This window comes from Triturus cristatus, chromosome 1_1, assembly GCF_964204655.1.
Source record: "Triturus cristatus chromosome 1_1, aTriCri1.1, whole genome shotgun sequence".
In the NCBI taxonomy this organism is placed as follows: domain Eukaryota; kingdom Metazoa; phylum Chordata; class Amphibia; order Caudata; family Salamandridae; genus Triturus; species Triturus cristatus.
This window is the reverse complement of record NC_140579.1, coordinates 1,278,557,266-1,278,570,624: the sequence shown is the minus strand read 5'-3', so window position 1 is coordinate 1,278,570,624 and position 13,359 is coordinate 1,278,557,266. Positions and strand designations below refer to the sequence as shown.

At 45.2% G+C, this 13,359-nt stretch overlaps 1 protein-coding gene across 4 annotated transcripts in view; it reads right to left on the bottom strand.

Annotated features, from left to right (window-relative positions):
* The window catches only part of LOC146871954 (microtubule-associated protein tau-like), a 1,902,682-nt gene that overhangs the window by 1,326,635 nt on the left and 562,688 nt on the right, over positions 1–13,359 (bottom strand). The gene's annotated exons all lie outside the window — the stretch shown is intronic.

The following is a 13,359-nucleotide window of genomic DNA, read 5'->3' as shown; positions in this document are numbered from 1 at the left end:
TGAGACAGTTGATGTTGTGGAAACGACTGACCTGTTGACCGTTGGTCCGATAGTGAAGAAGGCTCCTTTAAAGGACTATCAGGAGCAGATGGAGGTGCTGAGCCAGACCTGGTATGAGAAGTGGCGGTGCCAGCCTGGTCTTTTTTGGTTTCCTTCTCCTCAGAAACCTCTTTATCATGAGACTTTGATATTTTACAGTCCTTGAGAGCAGAATAGGGTTCTCCTTCTTTTCTCTTTCTGGATGAGTTATGGGCCTTCTCCTCATGGTCAGAACTTGACTTTCTTCTCTGGAGCCATACCCTCTCTGTCCTTGAGGGTTTTGGCAGAAAACGTATGGCAGTACTTACAGTTCTTGGGTTTGTGGTGAGGATAAAAGCAATATAGACACTCCTTATGAGGGCCTCAGAGAAAAGTCTGCTTTGTCCACGGTCTTCCATGGCATAAACAGCCGTTTTAAGGTCTCGCCTAGCGATGCAGTGCATGCGCTGCACACTCTTGGCGAGATCTATTGTCGCTGATTTTCTTGCAAAGCGAGGGTGGAAGCTCCACCCACGCTTCTTACTGGCGCGCCTGCCAAATCCGTGGTTTCTATTGGGAGGGAAGCATGTTTGGCTCCCTGCCTGTCTTCCTTCGGCGTGCCTGCTCGGACACAGCATTTGAACGCGCCTGGACATGACATATGCACGCGCTGCTTTGCTTTCCCCGGGCGTTTCCTGTAATAACAGTGCGCGCTTTAACTGTCTTTACTCTTCACGCGCCTGGACATGACATATGCGCCGCGCTGCTTTGCTTTCCCCGGGCGTTTCCTGTAATAACAGCGCGCGCTTTCACTTTCTTTACTCTTCGCGTTCCCCCAGTTTCCCATCCCTGCACTCTGCTACCGCAATAATGTTGGAAAAGCACGTTCGAGTCCCGGCGCCGGTTCACCCTCCTGAGGTTATGTGCCAATCACTTAATCTTCTCCGAGTGCAGCTGCCGCAGTGCCAGGAGTAGGCAAACCGCAGGCCTGGAGATTCCCAACACAGATACCTCCTCTCCAGGTGGGGTCAGATGGAGGCAGCAGGGAGGGTTGGGGGCGCTAGCAACATACACTACAGTCTCCCTAGGGTTAACGGGTCTGTTTCAGACCGCTGTGTTAGTTACTCCATGATGTAGAACACTGGGTGCCATCGATTTTCAATTGGAACAAAGTGTGCGGTGTATTGATTACTGCGCTCGTGCAAATGAAGCCAGCAGCCAGCCCCTGCGGTGGAAGCGGGGAGGGGCGGGCGGCTTGGCAGGCACCTGCCCCCGGAGATAAGGGGCCTATGGAGGCAGGCATCACACGGCCGCCAGAGAGAAGGCAGCACAAGGCGCCGCAGAGCACACATGCCATCTGTTTCACATCCTAGTGAGCAGTGTCCACAGACCTGCTGTGTGCACACAGCTCACTAGTGCAGCCAGACACAAGCACCTAGAGCTCACATACTTCTTGGCACAACGAAGGAGAGGCACGCTTGTGTGTACCAGATGAAGGTTACAAGTGGTTATGATCCAAACATTAAATAAATAAACGCACTGTTTTTTAAACACCTATCAGGCTTTCACTCTTGTGGAGGGCACCACCCCGCCAGGTCTTTAGTTACAGAGTTTTCACTGACTCGTGTCCCGGTGCCGTAGCACAATCGGTGTTTGCCTGCCGCCCCTGATCCCCCGTGGCAGGGAGCTCACAACCTGGCGAGGGAGGGCTCCAGTCTCACGAACCACACACCTCCAAGCCCCTTCTAAATCAGCGATGTTTGGGGGCAGAGTTTAAGGTAACTAAGGTCTCGTTAAGGGGTTCCATGGCACACCACCAGGGGCTTTAAGTGTGATGAAAAAATGGGTGGTGTGAGGTCCCGGTATAGGAGTGTTCAAACAAGTGCAACTAGAAATTTCTTAAAAGGGGGCATGGCTTGTGCAATTAACGGAATAGCTAAAAGATACAAAGTAAAGCACCGTGCTTCAGACAGGTATCACCTGACAAGTGTTTGGGGGCCTCTCTGATTTCTCCAATATTGCGTGCAGATACACCGCACAATAACGAACATATGCCTAAAACAAGCTAAACATCGAGTTTGCAAATGCTTGTTAACTGTATCATAAATGAGTAACAATGATTTTGTTGTGAATATTTAGAGCTGAAAGTGTCAGTTCTGAAAATATCTCCTCCTCCGATGTTTCACCATCTGTGTGTGCCTCCCGCGCACACACTTTCATATAAAACAGTGATTACAATCCGCACATAAGTAATCATAGCACTGTGCCGTCTGCCGAGAGGCCAAGGATTGGATGAGCGAGTAGTCCAAACACCTTTATGACCCACTGCCTGGCATTGTCAGAAACTCCCACAGTCTTCACTCCAGAACGCCCAGAGGTGACTCGGTTCACAGAAGGCACTGTACAAAAGTCCTTTGCCACATGAAAATATAAAACAAGCATTTGCAATGCAATAGGTCTCGCATTTACGCTAGTTAAAGCTATTGGCATTGTAAACGACAATGCCTTTTATTTATGTTTTTTAAACGAAAACAAAAATAAAAGGCATTTTTATTTGCAATGTCAATAGCTCAAACTCGTGTGAAAGCGAGACCTGTTGCATTGCAAATGCTTGTTAGACTCTGGCATTCTGTGTGAAATACAGGAAAACACAAACTCCAACAGTACCTTAGATGTTGATAGTTGAAGAAATCATAGCTCGAAGCTGTAGGTCAAAAGGGTAATAAACACCGTGACTGAGCAGAGCTTAGGGAGACTTCCTAACACATGAGATGCGATAACAAATCTGAGGTAGGATGGCTCTGCAGGGGATGAATACTACAGTGTCTCTGCTCTGATTGGCTGAAGTTTGGATGTTTTAAAACAATGTAATGAGGTTACTGAATATGATTGTTTTTAATGGAGATTAAAGCTAATACTTTACCAGTGCTATTTTTTACTGTTACCGTGGGACTCTCATCATGACGACGTGGAAGATTCAAGCATGTGAATCTATAAAAGATATCAATACTGGAGAATATCAAGGCTGCCCTAAGTCAAATGTCTGAATTTCCTCTCAGTCTATGTTTTTGGGGAATCAGTGATGTTGCCTCCCTGGGGCCTTACAGGATACTTTTCATATGCGTATGAGCCTAACAGTCCAGCGTTACTGTTCACAATAGTGTCAGAGTCCTTATCTATCTTTTCCCCATGGTACCGATATCATCCAATGGATGGATTCTTTTGTTTTCTATACAGTGTGCTTGGAGGCCACCCATTACTTACCAATGGTTGGCTTAATTGTCACTCTCATTTGCTCGCTTCTTATTGGGCAGCTGCCATAGGCTTCCTTTCTCTTTGTATATTTGTCCCTCCCCTGGATTATGGACCTATTACTTCTGCCCTTCTGCTCATTCTATCAGAGTATGTATTTGTTATCTGGATCCCTCGTGTACTTCTCGCCCCAGTCTCTGTCCATGTTGTTGCTTGCTCCCTCCACAGTATCTTTTTTTTAGGTTGTCCCCCTTCTACTGGCCGTCTTGTTGCGTTTCCCCTTCTGCTGTCTATCTTGTTGCTTGTCACATACCGCCCTCCCCGACTTGTTGCTTACCCGCTCCCACCGTCTGTCTTGTTGCTTGCCCCTCTTGCTGTCTATATTGTTGCTTGCCCCCCGCTGTCTGTGTTGCATGCCCCTACCCGCTCCCCATGTTATGTTGTTGCTTGCTATTTCCCACTGTACGAGTTGCTTGCCCCCACCGACTGTGTTGTGCTGTTGCTTGCCCCACCCGCCCTCCTTACATTGATCGTGTTGCCCCACCACTCGCCATAAAATAAAGCGCTATGACGTGGACACCACTAGCCGTGTTATACCGCTTATTAAAAAAACTTTCAGCCATGCAACCATCTTCCCTCCCTCCCTCCCGTTGTCGCTGCTTGCCTTCACTCCACCATTGTTGCCATTACTTGCCCCAGATGCCATAACAAAAAAAGAGGGATGATGTGGACACCGCTGGCCACAACATATCACTTTGCCTCTCCCCACGCCCTCCGTGATGCGCGCCCTCCCTCCATCCGTGATGCCTCCTGTCAGCAATAAAAAAGCTCTATGACAAGACCAGTACTAGCAGCACCAAAGCGTTTTTTTTTTAGCTGTCAGCCATTCTGCACAGCAGCGTGCTGCTGTACAACATGGCTTAAAACATTGGCTGGGGCAATAACTGCTCACACAGAAAAAAACCTACTGGCTTTCCTGGTGCTTGTTTGTGAAAGTGAGGTTTCCTCCTGGGTCTGACACAATGTAAGACACGAGGCAGCTTTTCTGGTATTATTTCTGGTTGCTCGCAAGATATACTCTCCAGATGGCACTTATTGTCAACCAGTGCTTAAATTGTACAAAAAAAAATAAGTGCCAGGGCTCTTGTCAGGAGGCCACTGCAGCTTGCACCACATATTGCCCCTGCTATGCTGCCAATGATAGCAACAACACAACTACTAACTGTAGGAAAGTAGGATCTGCTTTCATGGTTACCCCCATTTTTTGCTGGTATTCAACTCTTCTCTGACTAGTCTGACTGGGATCCTGCTAATCAGGACCCCAGTCACTGTGCTCCCTCCCTAAAATGGTTATGGTAAGTACCTTGGTACATTCGTTTTTGGCTACTGGCGCACCTTGGTAAGTCCTGAGTATATGATACTAAGGTACCTAGGGCATGGGTTCCCCAGAGGTCCCCTATGGGCTGCAGCAGGTATTACGCCACCCAGGGACGACCCTCCAAACTACCACTACAGGCCTGCCATTGCAGCCTGTGTGAGCTGGTGCATGCACCACTCACAAGAGGTATAAGTTTCCTTATATCTCCCACTCACTGCACTTGAGACCCATAAGTCACCCCTATAGCAGGCCTTCCAGTCCTGAAGGCAGGGTGCTAGGTTCTAAATGTGAGAGTGCCCCTGCATGAGCAGGACATCCCTACAGCCTACCGAGTCCATTCTCCCAGATTATAAGTGATTCAGCGATATAACCTATGAAGGGGCATCGGGTCAATATGCGATGACCAACTCTAAACTGGCTGGATCGAACCTGGTCATGTTTGGTATCAAACATGTTGGAATCAGACCTCAACACCGTATCTGGTGTTGACGGTATGATGCCATCCACGGTGGGGCCCTCCGGGAGGCCCTCTATGCTCCAGGAACCGATCTAACAGAGCCTGACAGCAACCTAGGGCTGCTGCCTACCACAGACACGATTCTGCCCTGCTGCTGCTGGGCCAAGCTCAAGTAGGGAAAGGTAGGACACTAGGTTTCCTGTTGCAGGGAGGTGGGACCACCTCACAGACAGGAATTAGTGTATTGGGCCGGGCCGGAGCGCTTGACAGCGCCACATAGTCTGCTAGAAGGGCACATTTCGTGCCCTTCTTGCATACTCCAGTTCAAACCAGATCAGGGAGTCATTAACTCCCGATTCTGGCACGAAACTGGACAAAGGGCATGGAAGTATCCTCCCCACTGTCCGACCCCTCCTCTGGGAGGGACGCCTGAATCGTCCTAACCCTCACCTTAGGGTACTTAAGGGCTTGCCTGTGGGCGGGTCCCTAGATTGGTTGTGGGATTCAATTCAGATCCAACTCTACTACCTCTTTGACCGTCTGGACATCTTGGCTGAGTCGTGCTGACTGTGCCGAACTGATCGCAGCGTCCTTTTGCTCCCAGACCAAGACTGCAACAGAGAAGACTCTTTCGACTCCTGACCTCGTCATCTTGCAAGTTTGCTACAACATCAGTGTCCATGCTCTATACAGGTTCCGTCCTGGCCCTGCGGACCTCTAAAGACATCCAGAGTAATCTCCCTTGGCGTGAAGGAGTCACTCCCCTGAATCCACAGGCACCGTAACAAGATCGGCTGGTTTGCCGAACCTGGTCTCCCCTAAACTCCACAAGGCTCTGCACCACAGGTGATGGTTCTGCATTCCCTCAAGGCCTGAGCTGTCTTCTCGTCGAGTTAAGGCCAGTATCATTCATAGAAAGCCCTGGAACCAAACCCCTGTGCACTGTGTCACTGCATCGCTTCAATCATCCAGTGACCGTAACGGTTACCACTACCGACTCGTGCCAACATAGTCGTACGCATTGAGAGGTTCTGTCGACAAGTCTATCCCCGCTATAACTGACCCATGCTGATGCGGTTGGTTGGACGGACCGATTCTGTTGCCTTCAGCATCCCTGTGGCTCAGGCAGAGCTACTGCTTCGGTGTACACAAGCTTGAAGCCATTTCACTTAACTTGTTTTCTTGAACTCAAGTGGCCTTCGTCTTCCATGCCTCCTGGACGTCCCAGTGTAGCATAGACTCTGTCCCCTCTACATTCAGGTATTCTTCGTCTCAAACTCGCCTCGGATTTCCAACAGACTCGGTCGTCCTTCTGTGGTAAGAATGCAACCACGACATACCCACTGATCAGTATTGAGGGTACGGTCAAATATTCCTTCTCACCTGACTGTTGGGAGGTTACACAACTCTCTCCTTGGGTCCTTGACTCTGTTACATCTCCTGGGTCCAGTCTCGACTTAGGTTGTGGTTCACTTCCCATTTATTTGATATATGGTCTGTCTCCCCTCTGGGGACCACTGTGTATTGGTGCTAACTGCTGTTCTATGTCCAAAGTATTGTATGCCTTGTGAATATCTCCGGGTAGGAAATACCGTAACGTGTTAGTGAGTGATTATAATAAATTTCTATTTTTATAAGTACAGTGTGTGGTTCTTTTTCATTGGCCTACACTAAATGATTAGATACTGGTAAACCGAGCTGCTTTGCACTGCTCCTGCTTCTAGATTAAGCTTGAAGACTGCTCTCCACAGCTACCACTTAGAGAGCTTTCTATGGTTATCTAAACCCCTAAAATCACCATAAGGGTCGCCCTGGTTAGTGCAGGGTGCTACACTTACATTAGTGAGCACCATATACTGACCCGGCTTCTTACACTAACCATCACACTCTTACAAGTGAGACAAATCGGACTATTTCAGGCCCGAAAGCTATAAGAATGGCTTGAGCAGCAAGTAATAGTTATTTTTAATGTATTTGTTAATGTATTTTGAATGAATAATTAACCATTGTTGTGGTCATCTCTAAATTAGCCATACATTGTCACCCAGAGACTATTAAGTGCCAGTGCCAAGCACTATAAATCACCAGCTCAAATTAAGCACTACTGTCAAAACTCTTTTGGGACGCATCAACCGAGTATCACTAAAGGATCACTGAGAGGAGGATCAGAAACACTTTGGCCTTTAACAATGATCTTTTTATAATCAGTATATTTTGTAATATGACTGGTAGTAAACTCTGTTTCGCCAGAATGGCTGAACAATTACAGGCTCTTGACATAAAGTCCCTAAGGTCCGACTCCACCTTATGTAGGCCCCAACTATGTCTTGGTACATGAAGATTGCCATCTTCCTCAACTTAAACAATGGACACTGCCATGTTACCTGATTAATTCAGAATCTTGTCATGTCTACCTTTCAACGCAGATATTGTCAGAACGTATCTTTCTAAGAACTATCAAGTTCTTCGATTAATGAAACAGATAAGGCTGCATTTGGCTGGGTCAAATATCTCCCCATCATGTCAGGGTTTACAAAAAACACTTATTTGTTTTTTATTTATTTATAAAGTTTTGTACAGCACAAACATGACTCTAGAGGGTATCAGAGCGCTTCACAATTATAGGGTAGGTAGGATACAGTTGTAAGAATAGATATTCATTACATATATGGGAGTAGCATGATAAAGCTGGAGTTTGTGCATGGTTGCACATCAATGTAGTGGTAATTCAGAGCACTGGAATAGTGGGCAGATAAGTAAACAATAAAACCTAACATATCTTGGGGCAGAAACGTGTTCATTAGTATTGTTATCACTTCTTTTTTTAATGAAGTGGTAGATGAGATTCAACAGACATTCAGTGGCAGAGAGTTCCATATCTTTGGGGAGATGCCTGAGAAAGCTCTGTAGCTTTTTCTCTTTTTGTGGAAAATCTGTGGTTTCAGTAGCAGTGAATTTGCACTTCGTGAAGGTCTGCATCCCCCTGATAACTCTAGCTTTTGTGCCAGATATATGGGGGTCTTGAAATGTAGGGCTTCATGAGTCATGCAAGCAATCTTTAGCTGTATTCTTGCTTTGTACAGTAGGTAATTTAGAGTTTTTAGGGCTGGAGATATATGATCATTTCTTTTTGTACCAGTTATAGTCTGGCCTTGGCATTAAGGGAGGCCCTTAGCGGGGCCAAATTGTATTTAGGAAGACTGCAAAGAGTGGAGCTTCCGCAGTCTAGTCTAGGCAATACAAGAGCTTGGACAGCCAGCTTAAAGTCGTCCTGTGGTAGGAAGAGTTTAAGTTTCCTTAGTATACTCATCTGGTATTTAGCTCCCTTGGTGGCATTGCTGATATGAATCTGCTTATTTAAGTGTTTGTCTAGTGTTGTTATATTCCATATAGGTACCCTATATAGGCACAGGTAACATTGCAACCTTTCACCTATATTCTTCCCTACATTACATACATAACGGTTCTTAGGGACTGACCTTTACCTAGATACGACACTGCTTTCAGAACGCGGGGTTTTCCCTAGTTCGAATCTCATACATTATGCATGAGGTTTCTTGGAAGCACAGCAGGACTAATAGCAGGACTAACATCCCCTGTATAAAATCTCTATAGAAAGTTCAAGCCCAACGTCATCCTTTAGGACGACACAGTAACACAGCAAGGTAGGACCCCTGGGGAGACCTATGGGTATATATACCTCCCATCTTGCTTAGAAGGACAGAGGAGACCGAGACTTCCCGGCTGACACACTGACCAGAGACGCTGAGGTTCCTGCATGTAGACGCTCCAGCTCGCAGTGGTCTAACATCCCTCATGGGGTATCCAACTCGAGACCAGGACGGGGTCCCATATTCTCTCATTCTCAGGTGATGGGGTTGACTAGATCCTAGAGGGATTCTTGGTGTTACACCTACACAGATGCTAGGTACATTAAGGTACATCTAGTTAGGGAGGCATCGTAGGAGTACGCACTTTTTATCATTTGTTTTATGTACTTGTATGTATTCATGATTATTGCAAGATGGTAGAACTTTACCATCTCTTTACTTTCGTAGTACTTCTAATCATATAGTTCTGCTTCTTTCGAATGGTTGTTGCAGCTCATCTTTTCTACACTAGAATAACAACTGTTCAATAAACTGTTAATAAAAACGCCCAGCCTGTTTATTCTGTGTATCTCTCTAAGACCAACTAAGTGAGCACGAGTGACTGAGCGAAAGGTAGTATATTGTTTCCACGATTCTGAAGGATCAGGGTTGTCATGTTCGAAGGTTGCCAAGAAATATTCTCTCCCCGATAAGAGGAGATTGTAGTGGCACTGTGAGTTAGCTGATAAAGACAGGCTAACATACCCGGTGGGGGTGCACGGAATCAGTCTGCCACCAGTCCCACAGTTTGTTATCCAAACGAGCAGAACCTATATAGGTATATAAGAACTACACGACATGGCGCCGCCAAGGTTGGTTGGGTACTTATTTAACAGTAGAATCGGAGTAGTTCAGTCGTACTATACTCAGAAATCCATATTCACAAAGTACCAGAAAAGTCTGGAGTGTGTAGGCTAAATTCCCCCACAGCTGAGGAGGCAAACATCCTTTTTATTGGCTGTTGGTTAATCAAGCTTGAAGGACACAAAGTTCCTAAAATTGTGCACAACACCTTATCTTAAACTTCCTGGAATAGTACTTCGTCTCTAGAACAATGACTGAAGAATTCTGAGGACTCGACTACTGAACGGGGAATGGGCTCTGACGATGCTAGACAGTGTGGCAAAAGTAACAATAGCTCGCCAGAACCTGATGGAATTTCTGGTGACAGCGGACTTATATGATTATATCACGGTAGAAACACCTGATACTAGGGTAAGTGTCCCACATAAGTTTTATGAAATAACACTCCAAATGGAGGGGGACAAATGCAGGACAGTTAGAGAACTCTTTGGGAGAACCTGAGAAGACGCGGATAACGCAGGAAGAGTTGTGCAAAATTTGCACCTCTCAGATGAAGAAGAAAATGCAGATGCAATTCCGATTGCAGAGAATTTTATAAATAGTCACCCTGAAACTGCTTGCGTATGGTGTTACAGCCAGGGGTAGCATTGTAGCTTTTGTGATTGAGGCACACGAATCATAAATAGAGTTATTTTATTCATGGATTACATTCCCAGCAGCAAATGCAAGAATATAAACATTTCACTTCTACACAGAAGGCGATGCACCAGCGGAATATTGTCCATTTGAGGACATAGAGGTTCCGCTTACATACCAGGAACACTTATACTGGTTTAAAGGCGCCCTACCCCCATATAAGAAGAAGAGGGAGACTCGCTTGATCGGAAGTGAAGGGGGAACATGGCCTACACACCACATCCTGACATTGAAAGAATGCCACCAGGAGACTTACTCACACAACACAAAGAATTGATAAAAATCTACAGAAACTTGATGCAGTCCAACCAGTAATGGAACTCAAACTCAGAGTACAGCAACTATAATCACACCACAAACATTACACGCAGTGATGGGTAAAATGCCCACAAAACATGAAAAAATGCTATTCTGGGTAGCACAGAAAATAACAAAGCTAGAGGCAGTATTTCCGAATACTACCCTGTATGAGAAACACAGAATGCTAACAAACTGCTTGCCCATGGGGATAACACCACAAATAGAGGATTGTACCACTTTGGGTACAGTCTTTGCTGCCCTTTATACCACAACTCATGGTATCCCGTTATTGGCAGGAGTACCAGACGTATTGAGACAAATACAAAACGAGTACGGAGTAGAACATGCCCTGAACCTAGGGATGAAGTTACTAGGTAACTATGCCAAGGTATCAGCCATAATATTAGATAATGTTAAAGGGGAAGCAGCTTCAGTGGCTATCCGCCAACGCCTAAGGGAGTTTAGTCCTTTAGAACACGAACTATCGAAACTAATTGAAACTGCATATGCAGAATTAGGCAGACACAGTTTGGGAGGGAAAGCTTTAAAACCACAAATGATGGGCAGTCCTGAAAAGGACACTTCCAAGCAGACATCAGCTTCAACAAAAAAGAAGTGGACAATAAAAAAACTACAAAACTTTAAAGGAACCAGATCTCAATCCAGAAGTAGATCTCCTCCACAGGAGCCCTCCAAAAATAGGTATAACCTTAGGGATAATATTAGGAAACCTGACGGGTATCAGGATACTGATACACGTTCCTCTCGTTCCTTTCAGGGTTCATCAAAAAACTCTGACAGGGAAGGATGGCCAGACAGACAAGAAGAGCGTACAAAGCTCAGAGACAAGCAGCACGCTCAAGATTACACTTCTAAAAAAGAAGTGAAACCAAAGTAAAAGCCACAGTTCAAAAAGAAGAAGGTTGCAGATCTAAAGATCAGACATGCCCAGAATTCTGAGGACTCGACTACTGAACGGGGAATGGGCTCTGACGATGCTAGACAGTGCGGCAGTAGTAACAATAGCTCGCCAGAACCTGATGGAATTTCTGGTGACAGCGGACTTGAATGATTATATCACGGTAGAAACACCTGATACTAGAGTAAGTGTCCCACATAAGTTATATGAAATAACATTCCAAATGGAGGGGGACAAATGCAGGACAGTTAGAGGTCTCTTTTGGGAGAACCTGACGTTTGGCTATGACATTTTGTCAGCTGAACAAGATTGGCCGCCAGTATTCATCATGGATTGCCCTAAAGGAGAAACAGTAATTTTACCGGCATTCTCAGACCATATTCCCAAGCACCTAAAACACACACATGCGCAGCAGTGGGCAGTAGCCCAAGTACCTGCTTTATACAAAAACCATGTTGGATGGGATGAGGATTCAACCCACCACATAATTCCTTTAAAAAATACTCCAACTGCACAGAGGCAGTATCCAATAAAGCAAGAAGCTAAAAAACAGGTCAGGGAGATCTTAGAACAACTTGAATATCAAGGGGTGATCGAAAATTGCACCTCATCGATGAATAATCCTTTGTTTCTGGTCATGAAACTGGACAATTCATATTGTTTAGTTTTAGATTACAGACATTTAAACACTTGCACTAAGACATTTGCAGTCTAAAATGCACACAGTGAGGCATTAATGAATAATATTGTGTGGAAAAAATGTAAAACGACACTTGATATCTCAAATTGATATTTCTGCCAAAATATAGCGCCTGGAAGCAGGTATCTGAATGCATTCTCAACGCTGGGGTCCTAGGGTCAATTTTGTTGACTCCCCCAAGGGTATAAGAACAGCCCGGGGTTGTTTTCGGCCAGAGTAACTGAGTTACTTCAAAATTTGGATGAAGAGTCATCCTATGTGGATCATATCTATCTAACGGACCAAGACCTAGAGGAGCACTTGAACAGAGTGAATAGCATAATTTTAGGATTTGCATCTGAGGGCTACAAATTCAACTTTAAAAAATCAAAAATTGCCCACCTAGTGTCCTGTTTTTAGGATATGAGCTTTAAAGTGCAGGGAAAAGCCTGGCAGCCAATTTTTTAGAAAAATGCGTGCTGCTCCAACCCCCAAAATCCTTGAAAAATGTACAATCAATCCTGGGATTCCTACACTTTGGTAGAACATACATTTTGGATTACGCAGAAAGAGTAAAATCTTTATACGATTTAATAAAACCTTTTTTCAGTAAGACAATGGACACAGGAACACATAGATATCCTTCGTTCCCTACAAGCTGACATGATCGCTTCCAAACATTTACAGACACGCGTAAACATAAGCAACCTGGTGATCCGTATAGTTGCGGGTCAATCTGGTTACACCTATCTAACATATAATGAAGGTGAAACAGTACCAATTGCATACAAATCACATTTGTACGCAAATGCTGAGATGCGCTTCGCATCTACAGAAAAGATTCTGACAGCAGTACAAACTGCTGTAGTAAGAGAAAGAGAATTGGCACAGGGAAAACAAATAATAGTAGTGACTCCAGTTCCAGCCTTAGAGGCTGCAACAAAGGCGAGCGTTCCTAACGCTAAAGCCTTACATCCAAGGTGGATACAATGGGCTAATTCTCTCAATGCTACAGATGTAGAGTACAGGTACGACCCAAACCTAAAGACATAAGCATTTCTGCAATACGAACAAGAATATCCTCTACCAAACAAAATAATGCCTCTAGATCAGTATGAATATATAATTTACACTGACAGATCAGCTAAATTAGCCACAGGAAGTAAGCAACAATATAGCGCGGCATGCGCAATCGTTAAAGGTCGC